This window comes from Chiloscyllium punctatum, chromosome 1 (genome assembly GCF_047496795.1).
Source record: "Chiloscyllium punctatum isolate Juve2018m chromosome 1, sChiPun1.3, whole genome shotgun sequence".
Taxonomy (NCBI): Eukaryota; Metazoa; Chordata; class Chondrichthyes; order Orectolobiformes; family Hemiscylliidae; genus Chiloscyllium; species Chiloscyllium punctatum.
The window spans coordinates 6566893-6586406 of NC_092739.1; positions in this window are offsets into that span (position 1 = coordinate 6566893).

Here is a 19514-nt window from a genome sequence, read left to right on the forward strand (position 1 = left end):
CCAGGCCTATTTGATGATTTAGTTAGACCAGAACACACAGGAGCAGAAATTAGGCCATTCGGCCCATCAAGTCTGTTCCGCCATTCGATCATAGCTGATAGGTTTTTCAAGAGCTGAAAATGTGTTGCTGGAAAAGCGCAGCAGGTCAGGCAGCATCCAAGGAGCAGGAGAATCGACGTTTCGGGCATGAGCCCTTCATCATGGTTCATGCCCGAAACATCGATTCTCCTACTCCTTGGATGCTGCCTGACCTGCTGCGCTTTTCCAGCAACACATTTTCAGCTCTGATCTCCAACATCTGCAGTCCTCACTTTCTCCTGATAGGTTTTTCAAACCCATTTTCCTGCTTTCTCCCTGTAACCTTTGATCCATTTGGCAATCAAGAACTTGTCTATCTCTGTTTTAAATCTACTCAATGAGATGGTTTCCCCAGCCTTCTGTGGCAATGAATTTCACAGATTCACTACTCTCTGGCTAAAGAAGTTTCTCCTTGTCTTTGTTTTAAAGGGACTCCCCTTTACTCTAAGGCTGTGCTGTTGGGTCCTCATCTCTCCTGCCAGTGAAAACATCTTCTCAACGTCCACCCTGTCCAGGCCATTCAGTATTCTATAAGTTTCAGTCAGATCCTCCCCTCATTCTTCTAAACTCTATCAAGTATAGTCCCAGAGTCCTCAAACGTTCCTTATATGTTAAGCCTTTCATTCCTGGGACCATTTCTCGTGAACCTCCTCTGGACCCCCTCCAGGGTCAATGCATCCTTCCTGACGTATGGGGCCCAAAATTGCTCCTAATACTCTAAATGTGGTCTGACCAGAGCCTTGTAAAGCCTCAGAAGTACATCCCTGTTTTTATATTCTAGTCCTCTTGAGATGGATGACAACATTGTATTTGCCTTCCTAGCTACCGACACAATCTGCAAGTTTACCTTAAGAGAAACCTGGACTTGTCCCAAGTCCTTTGCACTTCAGATTTCTGAATTTTCTCCCCATCTAGAAAATAGTCCATGCTTCCATTCTTTCTCACAAAGTGTATGACCTTACACTTTCCCATGTTATATTTCATCTGCCACATCCTTGTCCACTCTCCTAACCTGTCTAAATCTTTCTGCAGCCTCCCCACCTCCTCAATGCCCCTCTACCTGTATCACCTGGAAACATAGCCAGAATGCCCTCACTTCTTTCATCTAGATTATTAATGTACAAGGTGGAAAGTTGTGGTCCCAACACTGACCCTTGTGTAACACCATTAGTCACCGGCTGCCATCCTTAGAAGAACCCCTTTATCTCCACTCTCTGCCTTCTGCCAGACAGCCAATCTTCTGACCACGCTAGCACCTTGCCTCTAACACCCTGGGCCCTTATCTTACTCAGCAGCCTCCTGTGTGGCACCTTATCAAAGGCCTTCTGGAAGTCCAGATAGACAACATCCATTGGCTCTCCTTGGTCCAACCTACTTGTTACCTCCTCAAAGAATTCTAACAGATTTGTCAGGCAGGAACTCCCCTTGATGAAACCTTGCTGACTTTGTACCTATTTTATCATGCACTTCCCAAGTATTCAGAGATTTCATCCTTCACAATGGACTCCAAATCTTACCAACGACTGAGGTCAGGTTAAGCAGCCTAGACCTCTATCCTCCACCATGCTGCACAGACCCCTGTTGAAGCCATGATGGTGTTATCCATCAATAAATATCCCTGTCGCAGTATCCCATGTTCTTCCAATACATTGTAATTTCCTCTCCCATATTTTGAATTTCTCCCTTTCACAGTCCTTGTCCCCTCTGCATCCCACCTTGCTGCCTTCATTCCCATGAATTGAGTGCAAGCACAGCACTGTCTCCTGATAACCCTCTTCCACCGTCATGGAGCTAACAGCCAGGATTGAATGTGACCTACCCTGGACTAAATGTGGCCCAGACCAAAATCAAAGTAAAGTCACAACTGATGTGTAACCAGACCCATGACTTACCTGTGTGCAGTTCCCTGACTGATGTAGCATAAATCCTCCGACTTTTTGCATTGGACCTGCATGACTGACTGTGTGGCCCATCCCTGGGCTGTAGTGATACAGATCCCTGAATGTGGCTGATTGTGTCCAAGCCCTTGGACTGAGATCAGAATATGCCCTGACAATAGTGGGATCCCCCCACCGATGACAGCCTCCCATGACTTGTCATTTGAAACACAGTGTGTTTGCTGTGAACATGGCTGACACATGCTACAGGTTCGATATAGATATAAAAAGTACAACAACATGTCCACCAATTGACTGATCACTGCTGACAAACATGACAAGCTGTCTGGCTTCATGACTGTACAAATCAGCATGCAAGATACAAGTAATGTTGGGCCTTTAAGCTCTGGCTGAGGAGTCAAAGCACAGATAAGCAAAGCAAGGCAAGGCAAGACAGGGAAACGCTTGAGACTTCAGCATTAAAATAAGCACGAAGTGAGTGAGCACTAAGGCAATGAAGGAGTAGTCCTGAGATACAGTCAGGTTGGATTAATGTGATGGGTGCCTGTCCCTACACATAAAATGACCTTGCAGCACTATGCCAATGACAGATGCCGGTGCACTCCAAAGTGCAGCAATGTGGTGCAGATCCATGTAGCCAGCGGATTGGAAACGTTGCATGATGATGCAGAGAGGATCCTACAGGTTGGATACCACTGTCTGTGGCATTCAGTCACTGGCTATGTAGTGTGAATGGTATATTAGCATTTGGTGTCCAGTATGGAGTGTCAGAGGAGCAAGTGATGAGCTCAAGTCCACCCAATAACAGCGGTGACTTTTTATGTTGGATACAGTCACAGTCCGGATTCTACCTGAGAGGTGGGCATGAGAAACTGCACATTAATGAGGTGAGATTAGGTAATAATGACATGTTAATGTATGCTAATACATGCAAAGAGGTCTCTCTTCTCACAACACAAATCTCATCTCATCATTCAACATGTTTGGAAAATGGGGCTTTTTGCTCAACAGCAATTGAACTGTTCTGTTTTGTGAGGTTTCAGTGAGGTCCTAGGAGCTGTGAGAGATCAAACCCCACTGAGAGTGGGGTTTGAAAATCCCACCAACTCGGTGAGATTAAAATCCAGTGATACTGGTTTGGTGAAGCTGTTGTGGACCAGGCCAGACACTCCCCCTCAAAATATTTTAAGAATGTAGCCACGACCTTAACATTTTCTTATTTTAGAGGCAGATGTGAAGTGGGTATTCCAGGTATGATGCAGCTGGCCAAACCACTCAGCTTTAAACAAAACAGAATTCATTTAAACACTACGGTTGAAACAAGAACAAAAAAAGCAGAAATTTGAAGAACTTAATTATTGGAAGACTTAACCAACTAGGTACAGGAACTATTACTAATTAACTGCTCCAGTGCAGTAACATCCCACAAACACATCCCTTGGCAAAAAGGTGCATTCAAATCCAGATTATTACATTCAGGAGGGAACAACATCCAAAGAGATTTCAGAAGAAGGTCAGAAGAGTTCTTTACTGAAGCTCGCAACTCCCCTGGACTCACAAATCTTGTGACAGCTACAGCTAAAACAAACAATTCCTGGGATTGAGTGGGTTTTACTGTATGCTCCAACACACATATATTACACTGACTCTAAGTATGCAAACATTCACTACTACATTCTCTTTCACTCCATTTATTCCTGACATTTTTCTTCCAAGTCTTGACAAAATGTCAGCACTTATGTCTTCTTATCCTGCCAGGTGTATAATTTTCAAGTTGAATGACTGCAATAATAAGCTCCATCTAAACAGTCTGGAATTTTTGTCTTAACTTACCCCAAAAACTTTAATGGATCACAATCAATACACAGAAGAACCTTGATTATCTGGACAAGATGGGCGGACACTACTTCATTTGGATAACTGATTATTCAAATAATCTGTTTTACCTTAAACAAGGGAAACCATGCTGATCTAATGCTGTGCTCTACTGGAGAATTTGTTTGAATCAATAATTTTAATGTATAGAGCACAAGAAGACACAGATTTCACATGATGAACAAAATAAACACTTTTTTTTTTAAATGCAGCAGTGACAAGGTTCCCCATGGGAGACTGGTTAGCAAGGTTAGATCTCATGGAATACAGGGAGAACTAGCCATTTGGATATAGAACTGGCTCAAAGGTAGAAGACAGAGGGTTGTGGTGGAAAGTTGTTTTTCAGACTGGAGGCCTGTGACCAGTGGAGTGCCACAAGGATAGGTGCTGAGTCCTCTACTTTTTGTCATTTAGATAAATGATTTGGATGCGAGCATAAGAGGTACAGTTAGTAAGTTTGCAGATGACACCAAAATTGGAGGTGTAATGGACAGCGAAGAGGGTTACCTCAGATTACAACAGTATCTTGACCAGATGGGCCAATGAGCTGAGAAGTGGCAAATGGAGATAAATGTGAGGCGCTACATTTTGGGAAAGCAAATCTTAGCAGGACTTGTACACTTAATGGTAAGGACATAGGGAGTGTTGCTGAACAAAGAGACCTTGGAGTGCAGGTTCATAGCTCCTTGAATGTAGAGTTGCAGGTAGATAGAATAGTGAAGAAGGTGTTAGGTACGCTTTCCTTTATTGGTCAGAGTATTGAGTACAGGAGTTGGGAGGTCATGTTGCGGCTGTACAGGACATTGGTTAGGCCACTGTTGGAATATTGCATGCAATTCTGGTCTCCTTACTATCGGAAAGATGTTGTGAAACTTGAAAGGATTCAGAAAAGATTTACAAGGATGTTGCCAGGGTTGGAGGATTTGAGCTATAGGGAGAGGCTGAACAGGCTGGGGCAGTTTTCCCTGGAGCGTTGGAGGCTGAGGGGTGACCTTATAGAAGTTTACAAAATTATGAGGGGCATGGATAGGGTAAATAGGCAAAGTCTTTTCCCTGGGGTCAGGGAATCCAGAACGAGAGGACATAGGTTTAGGGTGAGAGGGGAAAGATATAAAAGAGACCTAACTAAGGGGCAAACTTTTCACACAGGGGGTGGTAAGAGTATGGAATGAGCTGCCAGAGGAAGTGGTGGAGGCTGGTACAATTGCAACATTTAAGAGGCATTTGGATGGGTATATAAATAGGAAGGGTTTGGAGGGATATGGGCCGGGTGATGGCAGGTGGGACTAGATTGGGTTGGGATATCTGGTCGGCATGGACGGGTTGGACTGAAGGGTCTGTTTCCATGCTGTACATCTCTATGACTCTATGACTCTAGTTAACATTTGGCAAGGAGTAGTGAAGACAGCATTGAGCAAGGTCCCGAACAGCTTCTATGATCGCGAGAGCATTTGTCAGTTTCCAGGAACTCAACCTCATGATTAGATTACTTACAGTGTGGAAACAGGCCCTTCGGCCCAACAAGTCCACACCGCCCCGCCGAAGCGCAACCCACCCATACCCCTACATCTACCCCTTACCTAACACTACGGGCAATTTAGCATGGCCAATTCACCTGACCTGCACATCTTTGGACTGTGGGAGGAAACCGGAGTACCCCCACGCAGACACGGGGAGAACGTGCAAACTCCACACAGTCAGTCGCCTGAGGCAGGAATTGAACCCAGGTCTCTGGCGCTGTGAGGCAGCAATGCTAACCACTGTGCCACCGTGCCGCGATAGAAAGACAGAAGTACCGCTTCGCGCATACGTTTATGTTCTCGGCCACTTTTTTCATTAATGGCCCGATAAAGTGACGGGAATACTATAAAACACTTACTTTTGTAAAGGGCTGACGGACCTTACCTAAAAAATATCCAGTCGCTGATGCTTGAGCTGCTTGCGTTTCTCTGTTTTTGGCAGCATTTTCACATCTTCTTCAGTACAGGCAATCCGAATACACTTCTTCGATGTAACATTTTTGCGGGACCTTGAAATCTTCTTTGGATAATCTGAAATTGAGATAATTGATATTCGGATTTTCGAGATTCCTCTGTATGTGATTGACTCAGACACATGGCTGGCAATACAAGTGTTGAAATGTTATAATGCCAACAACAAGCTCAAGGTCTCCTTCTCAATTGTGGAATGTTCCTGTTGACGAATATTCAATTTCCTGGAGAAATATCCAACAGGTCATTCTGTCTCCTCATCGTCTTCTTGTAAGAGTACACCACTGACACCCACATCACTCGCATCAAAAGCCAGCTTGAATGTAATTAGGTTTGGCTAATACTAGGGTAGTGGTTAACACAGCTTTCAAGCCTTTGGACATTCCTCCATTTACTGAAAATTTCTGCACTTCTTCAATAATTTAGTGAGTGGACCAGCAACACTTTTAAAATTTGGCACACATTTCCAATAAAACCCACTCAATCCCAGGAATTGTAATACTGCTCTCTTCATCGATGGTATGAGAAACGTCCCAATAACCTTCGTTTTCATATTCCCATGTCACTTATCACTGGAAGTAACACTAACATTTGATCTCCATCAGCAAAATTGTGAGCTTTTGATTTTTTGTCTGCTTCCTCCTCCATCATATACTGTGGTATTTTTAAATGCTGTCTAGCCAACTCCCCTGCTCTATTTAATTATTCCCTAAATTTTGACACGTAGTCCAAATATGCGGTCCCTGAATTCTGACTCACTAATGTCTCCTTTATTAATTTCAGTGGTCCTCTCATCTCATGCCCAAAAACAAATTCAAATGGACTGAATTTGATGGATTCATTTGGTGCATCTCCAATGCGAAAAAGTACAAACTTTATCCCAATTGTCTGGATTGGCTTGACTATAAGCCCTTAACATAGTCTTTAAGGTTTGATGCCAACTTTCTAACACTCCTTGCGATTCGGATGGTATGCAGTAGATTTGAATTGTTTTCTTCCTAAGCTGTCCACAACTTCTTTGAATAATTTTAATGTAAAATTTGATCCTTGGTCTGCTTTTAACTCTGTGGGTAATCCATATCTAGTGAAAAATTTGAGTAACTCTTCTACAATCCTTTTAGCTGTGATGTTGTGTATTGGAATAGCCTCTGGAAATCTAGAGGGCGCATCCATTATAGTCAATAAATACTGATTCCCACTTTTTGTTTTCGGGAGGGGGACTTACGCAATCAATCAAGACCCTTGTAAAATGTTCTTCAAATGGAGGTATGGGTATTAAAAGTGTTGATTTTATTACTGCCTGAGGTTTTTCAATTACCTGTCAAGTATGACATTTCTGGCAAAATCCAACTACATCCTTATGCAGTCCAGGCCTGTAAAAATGTTTTATATTTTAGCCTAAGTTTTTCTTACCCCTAAATGTCCTTCTACTGGTAATTCATGTGCTACCTGCAACACGTCCTTTCTATAATCCACTGGCAATACAACTTGATTAGCTTCTACCCATTTCTCATCTGCCTGATGGTCTCCATTTCCACTTCAAGGCATCATTTTTAAGATAGTAACATTCCGGAATACAGATTCTTCTTCTGTGTATGCTTTTTGATATAATTGCTTCTGTTTTTCATCTTTCTGTTTGTAACTCAGTTAATTTCTCTGTGCCAAAAATATCTACTTTGTCCTCCATCTGTTCTTGTTTTGGCTCAACCATTTGGTCAAACATGGTCTCTGTTAATTCTACTTCAGTGTCGTTATCTGTATTCTTTGATTTCTCTTCTTGTTTCAACTGGTGACTTTGTGACTTTGTTATCACAGTCATGAAAAACCCCAGGGTATGCAACTTGTAATACCTCAGTTTCCTGATTCTCCATTAGCTTTTCAACCACAGTTGGCAGCACTTCTATTTGTGATCCAGTTATATCATTACCAAGGACAAACTGTATTCCTGGAGCCAATAGTTTCACCAGCACTACTACCACAACTTCTGCCCCTTGTGACGATGTTGCTCCTTGAACAAAGTTATGTTGTCCTTTTTTTTCAAAAGGGGTTATAAAAGGCAGAGGTTCCGATTTGGCTGGATTAGGCCACTTTGATTGTGGCTAACAGATACTACCTAAGGCAACAATCAGAGAAAAGGGCTTATCATTTTTTTTAAAGCACTTCTATAATAAAAGGGGAGTGGCCAGTTCTCCAAGTTTAGGGTTTTAGCGAATAGTCTGTTCAAAGGTGCTGGTCAAAGAAAGCAACTGGGATAATAGGTGCTCTGATTCAATTGATGTTTCTGGCTGACTTTCTCTCTCTAACATCTCTCCTGTAAGAACCTATGCTCGAATTTACCCTTTTGCCAAGGGGTGTGTTTATAGGGATGTTACGGAAAATTGGAACAGCATCATCAAGTTATGATAGACTTAGTTGGGTTTTCAGATAGGCTAAATTATTCTATATTCTGTTTGCTTTTGTTTGTGTTTCATTCAGTAGTCTGTAAATAAATTCTGTTTTGTTTAAAACTGAGTGGTTTGACCAGCTGCATCACTCTTGGAATATGCATTAAAAACTCAAAAGGTTCGAGTCTAGGCTACCTTTTTGAAATGTTTTGAGGGAATCTGGCCTGGTCCATAACACACTTTTCACCTGATACTCCAGCTTCACGTTAACATAAGGCAGTATTTCTCATCTCACCATGAATTCCACATACTAGTCCTTTTTCTGGCAATAACCCTTCTGAGTTAAATATTTCCTCATCTATCAACATTAAAGTTTGACATGATCTCGCATTTCTTAATACTGTAACTTCTTTACCTGCTGTTCCTGGCCTATGCGAGTAAACGTCACCTTTGCAAGTAAATGGTTTAAAAGGATCTGGCACCTGCTCTTCAACCAACCTCTGACCAGGTTTTATATTCTGGTGCGGCTTTTTAGCCTCCACTGTGCTTTATATAATCACTTTAACAAAAGTCCACTGGCTTATCCTGTTTTCTTATGTCCATTTTACCAGTGCTTTTTCTAAGCCACCAACACTGTGACTTGACGTGGCCTACTTTATTGCAGTGAAAACATCTCAGCCTTTTAACTTCACTTTCCCCTTCATGGGTTTCCTTTTTACCCTATGGTAAGCTATCTTTATTATCTTCAAAGAGTTCTACTTTTTCCTTACTATATGAGGACTTTTCTTTTCTCCAATTTGTATCCCTCACGGATTGAAATTGATGTCAGAAGCCAAACTTTGAGTTATGAACTGACTCATAATCATCAGCCATTTCAGCTGCTAATCTTGCCATTTTAACTCCCTGCTCTTCAACATAATTTCTCACTACCTCACGTAGTGAATTTTTGAACACCTCCAAAATAATTGTCTCTCTACAAATGTCATATGTTTAATCTATTTTTAATGCGGTTATCCATGTAACAAAATTACTTTGATTGATTCTTTCAAACTAAATGCATGTTTGACCAGGTTTCCTCCTTGGATTACTGAAACATTGTCTGTAGGCTTCTGGCACAAGCTCATATGCACTAAAGATGGCTTTCTTCACCTCCTCTTTCTCAAATGAAATAGAAAATAGAACATAGAACATTACAGCACAGTACAGCCCCTTTGGCCCTCAATGTTGCACTGACCTGTGGAACCAATCTGAAGCCCATCTAATCTACACTATTCCATTTTCATCCATATGTCTATCCAATGACCATTTAAATGCACTTAAATTTGGCAAGTCTATGACTGTTGCAGGCAGTATGTTCCACACCCCAACTACTCTCTGAGTAAAGAAACTACCTCTGACATCTGTGCTATATCTATCACCTCTCAATTTAAAGCTATGTCCTCTCATGCTAGACATAGATGAAAAAGGTTTCTACATCCTTCTCAGCAAATTTAGGCAATGCTTGGACATATTTAAATGATCCCCTCCAAGCCTTTGGCTATGATGGGTTTGCTCATCATCTCTGTCTTCTCACTAAGCCTACCTTCTACCTTCACCTCAACCCTTTTATGGTGCCACCCTCTGAAAGTCAAACTCTCTCCCTTTCTCTCTTTCTCCCTATCTTCTGCTAGGGCCTTCTTCTCCTTTTCCTTTATTCTGCCGAAGCGATTCTTTCCTTATCTTCTTTTTCTGATGAAGCAAATTGTTTCCTTTTTGTTTTGTTCTGCTAAGCAATTCGTTCTTTTTCTCTTTAATTGCTTTTAACCGTAATTCAAACTCTTTCAGTTCCTTTTCATGTTGAAGCTGCTTCATCTGCAATTGAATTCCAGTCATTTCCAAAGATTCTGATGGCATTTCCAGCAAAGTTAAATGCCAAGCTATTGCTACAACTACCTTTCCTCTTCTCACAGACGAAGGCAACCCCAACTCCAGCTTGTCTGCCAATTCCAACAGCCAAGGGGCAATGGGGAAAGACCACTGTCTAAAGTATTTATGCTGAAGTTAATGGGTCTGTTCAGTTATTGGACTCTTTCAAATGTATGTAAATAGTTTCCAGTGTAAGTAAGAAACGGCTTGCAACGACAGAGAATGTCAGATTCAGGATTTGTTTTTCTTGGTCAGCAAAGTCTGTACAGAACTGGTTCAGTACTTGTGTATGTACAATAAACTTTTACCATACAATATTAAAACAGTACTACAATTCACATGTACAACTTATTTCTAAAGCCCTCAAGATGATTGTTATGAATAAAGTCTGTTTTTTGCAATAAAAAAAAGATCTGTGAAAAACTGGAGTTGTGTCTTTGAGGGAAGAGTTTCTGAATTCCAGGAAAGCAGAGATCCAGGAAAATTCACAGGATTGTTCTTGATCATATTTTCTTTTTGACATGCGCTGTGAGGTGTTAGATCACAGTGTATTTTACCATATTTACCACATGTATATTCTGGATTTTAGAAATAAGTTGTACATGCAAATTGTAGTACTGTTTTAATATTGTGTGGTAAAAGTTTATCGTAGATAGTTCAAAACTGTGGAATCTTGTGGCATTATTCTTTTCGTTGTCTCCTGGTGTTGTGTGATTTTTAACTTTGCAAGAAAGGTAGTTGTCTAACTTACTGCAAAATGGGCACAATGCCTAAAGAATTGGCTGGAGGGGAGCTCCATTTGTCCCAATCTGGGGCAATTGGAGGCACAGGTGCAGGAGGTGACTAGTGAAAACAAATTCAAAGCCCTCATCTCTGACCTCACCGCTGCGCAACTCCCATCCAGTGATTGCTCCCCCCCAAAAAACAAACATTGTTTGCTGATCCTGGCCTTCAGAACTACTGTCCTACCATTAGCTTGAGTCTACCATGAGTTGGGGCTGCGCAAGGGGTTAAGGTCTGATTAGTTGACCAGTGGGATGGGACATATCTACTTCAGGACCTCACTGGCCAATACACTTGCTAGGTCATCGCTTAAATGCCTGATTCTCAGTTGATGAGTCAAGTTTTCCCACTTGTGAAAACTATGCAAGATCTGTCACTTTTTTTTAATAAGTATTTTTATTGAAAAGCTTTTAAAAATCTTTTACAAAACATTTTATATATAAAGAAAAAGAATAACACCAACAAAACAGAAAAAAAAGGTACTACAAAAAACAAGGCCATAGCAAAGTACCATTGTTAATAAACAACCCACTATTCTACCAAAACAAACATATCTACTTAGATAAAACTAAACTACAAACATATTAAATATTAAACTACAGTCAAATAAATTAAATTAAATAACATCTCACTACTTTATTCTCTCTGACTCATCACACCTCCACTGAGGCTCCCATCCCTGGGAGAACCCCCTACAGTATCCATATCCTTTTCCTTCCAGTTTCCTCCTCCCGGGGCCCCACGGGCACCCATAAAGAATCCTACGCTATACCATGGCCCTAACTAATATTGCCGACAAGCCAGCATCAATATAATATTAAAAAGGATTGAAATTTTCCTTACATTCCCCCAGATGTCTTCCTCTATCTCCAGTAAAATGTCCTCTCCTATCTCTCAGTTCCACGTTTTACAGAGTCCTTCCATATCCCCCAGGGCATGATCTTTCTATAAATGATACAAAGTACTAAGTGAAAGAGTACCCGTACACCGGAGTATTCTTTTCTCCACGTCTGATTTATAACACTGGGCCAAGAGCGTGGTCTTCCTCTGTATATACTCTCTTATCTAGAAGTACCGGAATATCCATGTTTCTGACCTAACTGACTAAATGACATCAGGACCTCTCCCTCGAATAAATCTCCCAAACATTGTATTCCTTTGTTCTCCCATGTCCATTGCCCCAGGTTTAAATCCTTGGACTCCTACCAACGGGGCAAGTAGTGAAGTCTTAGACCAATTGCCCTTGTCTTGTCTCATTATCCTCTAGGCTTTCACCATACTTAAGATAATTGGACTATTGCACTGCTGGGTCACGGATTTCATGTTATCCATGAATAATAAATTAATTAGAGAACATCTTGATTAGATAAAATTCCCTACTGTGTGGAAACAGGCCCTTCGGCCCAACCCAACCCTCCAAAGAGTAATCCACCCAGACCCATTTCCCCTCTGACTAATTGACCTAACACTCTGGGCAATTTAGCATGGCCAATTCACCTGGCCTGCACCATCTTTGGACTGTGGGAGGAAACCGGAGCACCCGGAGGAAACCCACGCAGACACACGCAGACACAGGGAGAATGTGCAAACTCCACACAGACTGTCACCCAAGGCTGGAATCGGACCTGGATCCCTGGTGCTATGAGGCAGAAGTACTAACCACTGAACCACCGTGCCATCTTGACTGTGAGGCTTCAATATCAAGCCAGATCAATTCTGAATTAACTTGTACCCAGTCACTAACATATGTTAACAGAGCACTTATTTGGTATTTCTTCAAATCTGGAAGATCCACCCCTCCCTCAGCCTGCGAAAGCTGCAATTTAGTGAATTTAATTAGAGGGCATCTGTGGCACCAAATAAAGGACTCTAGCCAACCATTAATCCTCCATCATACTTGTCTAAGTAATGAACAACGAGACCATTCTCATGGGGTAAGCAGACAGGGAAGGACATTCATCTTAATTAGGGGTATTCGGCCCCAGCAATGATAATGGTAATCCCTCCCACTGCTGCAAATCCTGTTTTACCCTCTCTAGTAATTGTACATAGTTAGCCTTATACAGCTGGTGGAAGGAAGGGGTAATGAAAATTCCCAAATACAAAAAAACCTTTGGTGACCATCTAAACAGGAATTGCATTCCATCCTTCAAGTTAGGCACTTCCACTAAACTCTCTACCTGCATAGCTTCTGATTTTGCGAAACTGATCCTATAACCCGAAAAACTACCATATGAATTAATTGTTTGGATCAATCGGGGAAGAGACTTCTCCAGTTTGGCCAAGAATAAAAGGACATTGTCAGCATATTGGGTAATCTTATTAGATTAGATTAGATTCCCTACAGTGTGGAAACAGGCCCTTCGGCCCAACAAGTCCACACCAACCCTCTGAAGACTAACCCACCCAGTCCCATTTCCCTCTGACTAATGCACTTAACACTATGGGCAATTTAACATGGCCAATTCATCTAACCTGCACATCTTTGGACTGTGGGAGGAAACCGGAGCGCCCGGAGGAAACCCACGCAGACACAGGGAGAATGTGCAAAATCCACACAGACAGTCACCCAAAGCTGGAATTGAACCATAAGATCATAAGACATAGGAGCGGAAGTAAGGCCATTCGGCCCATCGAGTCCACTCCACCATTCAATCATGGCTGATGGGCATTTTAATTCCACTTACCCGCATTCTCCCCGTAGCCCTTAATTCCCCGAGACAACAAGAATCTATCAATCTCTGCCTTGAAGACATTTAGCGTCCCGGCTTCCACTGCACTCTGCGGCAATGAATTCCACAGGCCCACCACTCTCTGGCTGAAGAAATGTCTCCGCATTTCTGTTCTGAAATGACCCCCTCTAATTCTAAGGCTGTGTCCACGGGTCCTAGTCTCCTCGCCTAACGGAAACAATTTCCTAGTGTCCACCCTTTCCAAGCCATTGTATTATCTTGTAAGTTTCTATTAGATCTCCCCTTAATCTTCTAAACTCCAATGAATACAATCCCAGGATCCTCAGCCGATCCTCATATGTTAGACCTACCATTCCAGGGATCATCCGTGTGAATCTCCGCTGGACACGCTCCAGTGCCAGTATGTCCTTCCTGAGGTGTGGGGACCAAAACTGGACACAGTACTCCAAATGGGGCCTAACCAGAGCTTTATAAAGGCTCAGTAGAACATCGCTGCTTTTATATTCCAACCCTCTTGAGATAATTGACAACATTGCAATCGCTTTCTTAATCACGGACTCAACCTGCATGTTTACCTTTAGAGAATCCTCAACTAGCACTCCCAGATCCCTCTGTACTTTGGCTTTACGAATTTTCTCACCGTTTAGAAAGTAGTCTGTGCTTTTATTCTTTTTCCCAAAGTGCAAGACCTCACATTTGTTCACGTTGAATTCCATCAGCCATTTCCTGGACCACTCTCCCAAACTGTCTAGATCCTTCTGCAGCCTCCCCACTTCCTCAGTACAACCTGCCTGTCCACCTAACTTTGTATCATCGGCAAACTTCGCTAGAATGCCCCCAGTCCCTTCATCCAGATCATTAATAATATAATATGAACAGCTGTGGCCCCAACACTGAACCCTGCGGGACACCGCTTGTCACCGGCTGCCATTCCAAAAAAGAACCTTTTATCCCAACTCTCTGCCTTCTGTCAGACAGCCAATCCTAAATCCATACCAGTAGCTTACCCCGAACACCATGGGCCCTCAACTTGCTCAGCAGCCTCCCGTGTGGCACCTTATCAAAAGGCCCTTTTGGAACTCTAGGTAGACCAAAAGTCGCCCGAAACGTCGATTTCGAAGCTACTTGGATGCTGCCTGAACTGCTGTGCTCTTCCAGCACCACTAATCCAGAATCTGGTTTCCAGCATCTGCAGTCATTGTTTTTACCTCACATCCACTGGGTTTCCCTGGTCTAACCTACTTGTCGCCTTTTCAAAGAACTCCAACAGGTTTGTCAGGCATGACCTCCCCTTACTAAATCCATGTTGACTTGTTCTAATCCGACCCTGCTCTTCCAAGAATTTAGAAACCTCATCCTTAATGATGGATTCTAGAATTTTACCAACAAGGTAAAATTCAAGAACCTGGGAATTGGCCATGCTAAATTGCTCGTAGTGTTAGGTGCTTATGCTCCCCCATTCCTACCTTTGGCGCTACTATTTCAGGATCCCTCCTGACAGTTTCAGCTGACGGTTCAATTGCCAAGGTAAATAACCGTGGTGATAAAGGACACCCCTGTTGACTACCTCTTCTAATATTAAAATGTTTTGACTGAACACCATGTGTAATGACTGCTGCCTTAGGGTCATTATACAGTACTGCTACCCATCTGGCAAAGGATCCCCCAAATCAAAATGCTCCAGAACCTCAAATAGACACAGCCATTCTATCCGAGTAAAGGCTCTTTCTGCATCTATGGAGACCACCAACCTAGGAATCAATCTTTACTGACATACCTGTACTCTATTCAGTACTCTCCTAATATTGTTAGAGGAACTGAGGCCCTTAACAATACCTGTCTGGTTTTCTTTTATAATATGGAGCAGAACATTCTCCAATCTCAGAGCCAAGACTTTTGATAAAAGTTTGAAATCTACATTCAGTAGTAAGATTGGTCGATATGAAGTACATTCTTCGGGGTCCTTCCTTTTCTTTAAAAATAAGGGAGATATCAGCTTCCCTAAGAGTGGGTGGCAGACAATCCTGTGCATAAGAGTATTTGTACATCCCCAGAAGTGGTTCCACTAACATGTTTATGAATTCCTTATAGAATTCAGTTGGGAATCCATCTGGCCCCGGTACTTTGCCAACCTGGAGATGTCTTATTGCTTCCTGCACTTCCAGTACTGTTAAAGGCGCATTCAAAAGGGAAGTCTGCTCCTAACTTACATTGGGGAGGTTCAGATTTTCAAAGAAGGACTGCATTCCCATTGTACTGTGTTCGCTTCCCTCTGACCAATATAGTTCTTCAACGTAGCATTGATCTTTTTCAATTCACAGGTAATCGTATCAGCCTTCTCCATGACAGAGGTAATAGATTGGGAGGTTTTTTTCCTCCTAGTCAAATAAGCCAGATATCTACCAGGCTTATCTCCTGATTCAAACAATCTTTGTTTGGCAAAGGAGACCTCTTTTTTAGCCAGTTATGTGTGTATTGAGTCGAGAGCAGCCTGGAGAGCTGTGTCCTGCTGAAGTTTAACCAATGACCGCTTATTATAATCTGTTTTCTCAGCTACCTTCAGTCGGGCCTCCAGCAACCCTGCTTCTCCTCCCTCTGCCTTTTTCTAGTCACCAAATATGAAATAATAGACCTTTGTAAATAGGCCTTAGTGGCCTCCCAAAGTATTACCTGATTACTCGCTGTACCTGAATTAATATTCCAAAAGGTCCTAAATTCTCTTGTAATATATTCAATAAATTTATTATCCCCGAACAGAAATGAATCCATGCGCCAGTAACATGCATTTGCTCCACTACCCTTAGCTTTAACATCTAAATATATTGGCGCATGATCCGAAACAGCGATATTCCCTATTTTACACGCAAATGTTCTGACCAGACCATCAGTTGGCATATAAAAAAAATCAATTCGCATATGACATTTGTGTGGGTTGGAATAGAACATGAAATCTCTTCCATGAGGATGGAGTTACCTCCACATACCCACTATTCCCAACTCATCACACATGTCCAACAACGGTTTAGACTGTGTTGGCGTACCTGCCAGCCCTTTTGGTACACTGTCAATCTCTGGATCTATTAGGTGATTAAAATCCCCATCTCGGTGAACCCTAAGATTCATTAATTTAGACATTACATTAATTAGAAATTTAAGAGGTGGGCCGGGGGACAATATACATTCAAAACATTGTATTCTTCTCCGTGTATTAGGGCTTTCAAAATAATAAACCTTCCATGATAATCATTAATCTGCTCCATTACCTGGAAGGGGGAGGTTCGTCCTTATCAATATAGCCACTCCTCTACTCTCAGAACTGAAGAACAAAAAAAAACCACCCGATCATAACCCCTCTGCTGCAGTTTCAGATGTTCCTGTCGGGTGCATCTCTTGCAGCAGGGCAATATCCACCCTTTCCTTCTTGAGGCTTTATAAGACCTTCTTTCTTTTAATAGGAGAATGGCTCCCATTTATATTCCAGGTGCACCACCTGATCAAATCACTAGCCACGGTCATCTAGGACAGCCCATGGTTTCCCAAGAGGAGGGAACTTATCTGAGGCATGATGAGTTACAAAGATACTAACTCTATGAGATCTAAAAACTATTTGTATAAAAACAACTACATCTTGGCACGGTGACTCAGTGGTTAGCACAGCTGCCTCACAGCACTAGGGTTCCAGGTTCGATTCCAGCCTTGGAAAACTGTCTGTGTGGAGTTTGCACATTCTCCCCGTGTCTACGTGGGTTTCCTCCGGGTGCTCCAGTTTCCTCCCACAATCCAAAGATGTGCAGGTCAGGTGAACTGCCCATAGTGTTAGGTGTATTAGTTGGAGGGAAATGGGTCTGGGTGGGTGGCTCTTCGGAGGGTCGGTGTGGAATTGTTGGGCCGAAGGGCCTGTTTCCACGCTGCAGGTAATCTAATCTAATCAAAAATTAACACTACGTTTAACTGAAACAAATACCCAATTCAGTTGAGATCTTCCCCCCTGCCCAATCCTTATTGCTATCTTGACTCCCTCTAGCTGAGGCCGTGCACTAGCCCTAGGCAATTCACAGATAAAGAAAACTTGTTATTTACATTCTGAAACAATGGATACCCATCACCCCCACTCATCTTAGTCACAAATATAGCCACTCCAAATATAAGATCCAAAAAACAGCAGAAAAAAATCCTAGATAATACCCAGCCGACCAATATATAAAATAGTCCCAATTTTACAACAAAACCGTATATGTATGACCTATAATCACAAAAAAAGGAAGTGGGAAAGGGAAAGGGGGAGATAGAAAGGGGGTAATAAAAATAAACCCCAAACCAATGTCCGCAATAATGCCCTATCCCCTCCCATCCCAACTCAGGTCCTTCATTTCAGAGACTTCACAAAGTCCTTCACCTTTTCTGGGGAGTCAAAGTTATATACCGTCTCCCCCATGGGTGAAACGCAACACGGTTGGGTACCTCATGGAGTATTGGAAGTTCAGGTCCCTTAATTTTTAACATCATCAAATCTTAGCAGGACTTATACATTGAATGGTAAGGTACTAGGGAGTGTTGTTGAACAAAGAGACCTTGGAGTGCTGGTTCATAGCTCCTTGAAAGTGAAGTCGCAGGTAGATAGGATAGTGAAGAAGGCATTTGGTATGCATTCGAACATTGGTCAGAGTATTGAGTACAGGAGTCGGGAGGTCATGTTGCGGCTGTACAGGACATTGGTTAGGCCACTGTTGGAATATTGCATGCAATTCTGGTCTCCTTCCTATCGGAAAAATGTTGTGAAACTTGAAAGGGTTCAGAAAAGATTTACAAGGATGTTGCGAGGGTTGGAGGATTTGAGCTATAGGGAGAGGCTGAACAGGCTGGGGCAGTTTTCCCTGGAGCATCGGAAATTGAGGGGTGACCTTATAGAGGTTTACAAAATTATGAGGGGCATGGATGGGGTAAATAGGCAAAGTCTTTTCTCTGGGGTCAGGGAGCCCAATACTAGAGGGCATAGATTTAGGGTGAGAGGGGAAAGATATAAAAGAGATCTAAGGTGCAACGTTTTCATGCAGAGGGTGGTAAGAGTATGGAATGAGCTGCCAGAGGAAGTGGTGGAGGCTGGTACAATTGCAACATTTAAGAGGCATTTGGATGGGTATATGAATAGGAAGGGTTTGGATGGATATGGGCCGGGTGCTGGCAGGTGGGACTAGATTGGGTTGGGATATCTGGTCAGCATGGACGGGTTGGACCGAAGGGTCTGTTTCCATGCTGTACATCTCTATGACTCTATGACTCTAAATGTCCTTCTCCACTTAACTAGGGCTCCTGAAAAATCTTGAAAAAACATTATCTTTGAACCTTTATACATTAAGGCTTGTGAATTCCTTCCCAATCTTCTTGCTGTTTCCACTATTAACTGCTTTTCTTTATAAAACAGGAGCTGCAACAGGACCACGCGGGGGCGCTGGTCCGGCCTGGACCTGCGTATTGCAATCCGATGAGCCCGCATCACGCTTACCAGGCCCGACTCCAACTCTAACTGCAGGAACTTTGGGAGCCATCCCTGCAGGAAGCCAATGAGGTCTTCGCCTTCTTCGCATTCCGGGAGACCCACAATCCATAAGTTTTTCCTTCTATTCTTATTTTCTAGATCATCGACTTGATCCTGAAGAACCAGAACCTGGTCTTCCAGCGTTCGGGTCCTTCCTCCTGAGACCTCTGCCAAGGTCGCCGATGTCGCCGTCCTTTTCTCCACTGCCTCCAGTCTTCGTTCCAGCAGCTGGATTTCCTGCTCATGCTTCTTTAACACGGCAGACAGAGCTCAACTGCTGCTTGAATCCACTCACAGAGTTTAGCAAACTCCGAGAATAAGTACCGCTGTCCTGCTGGATCCGGAGGTGCTGTCCCAGGAAGCTGAGTACT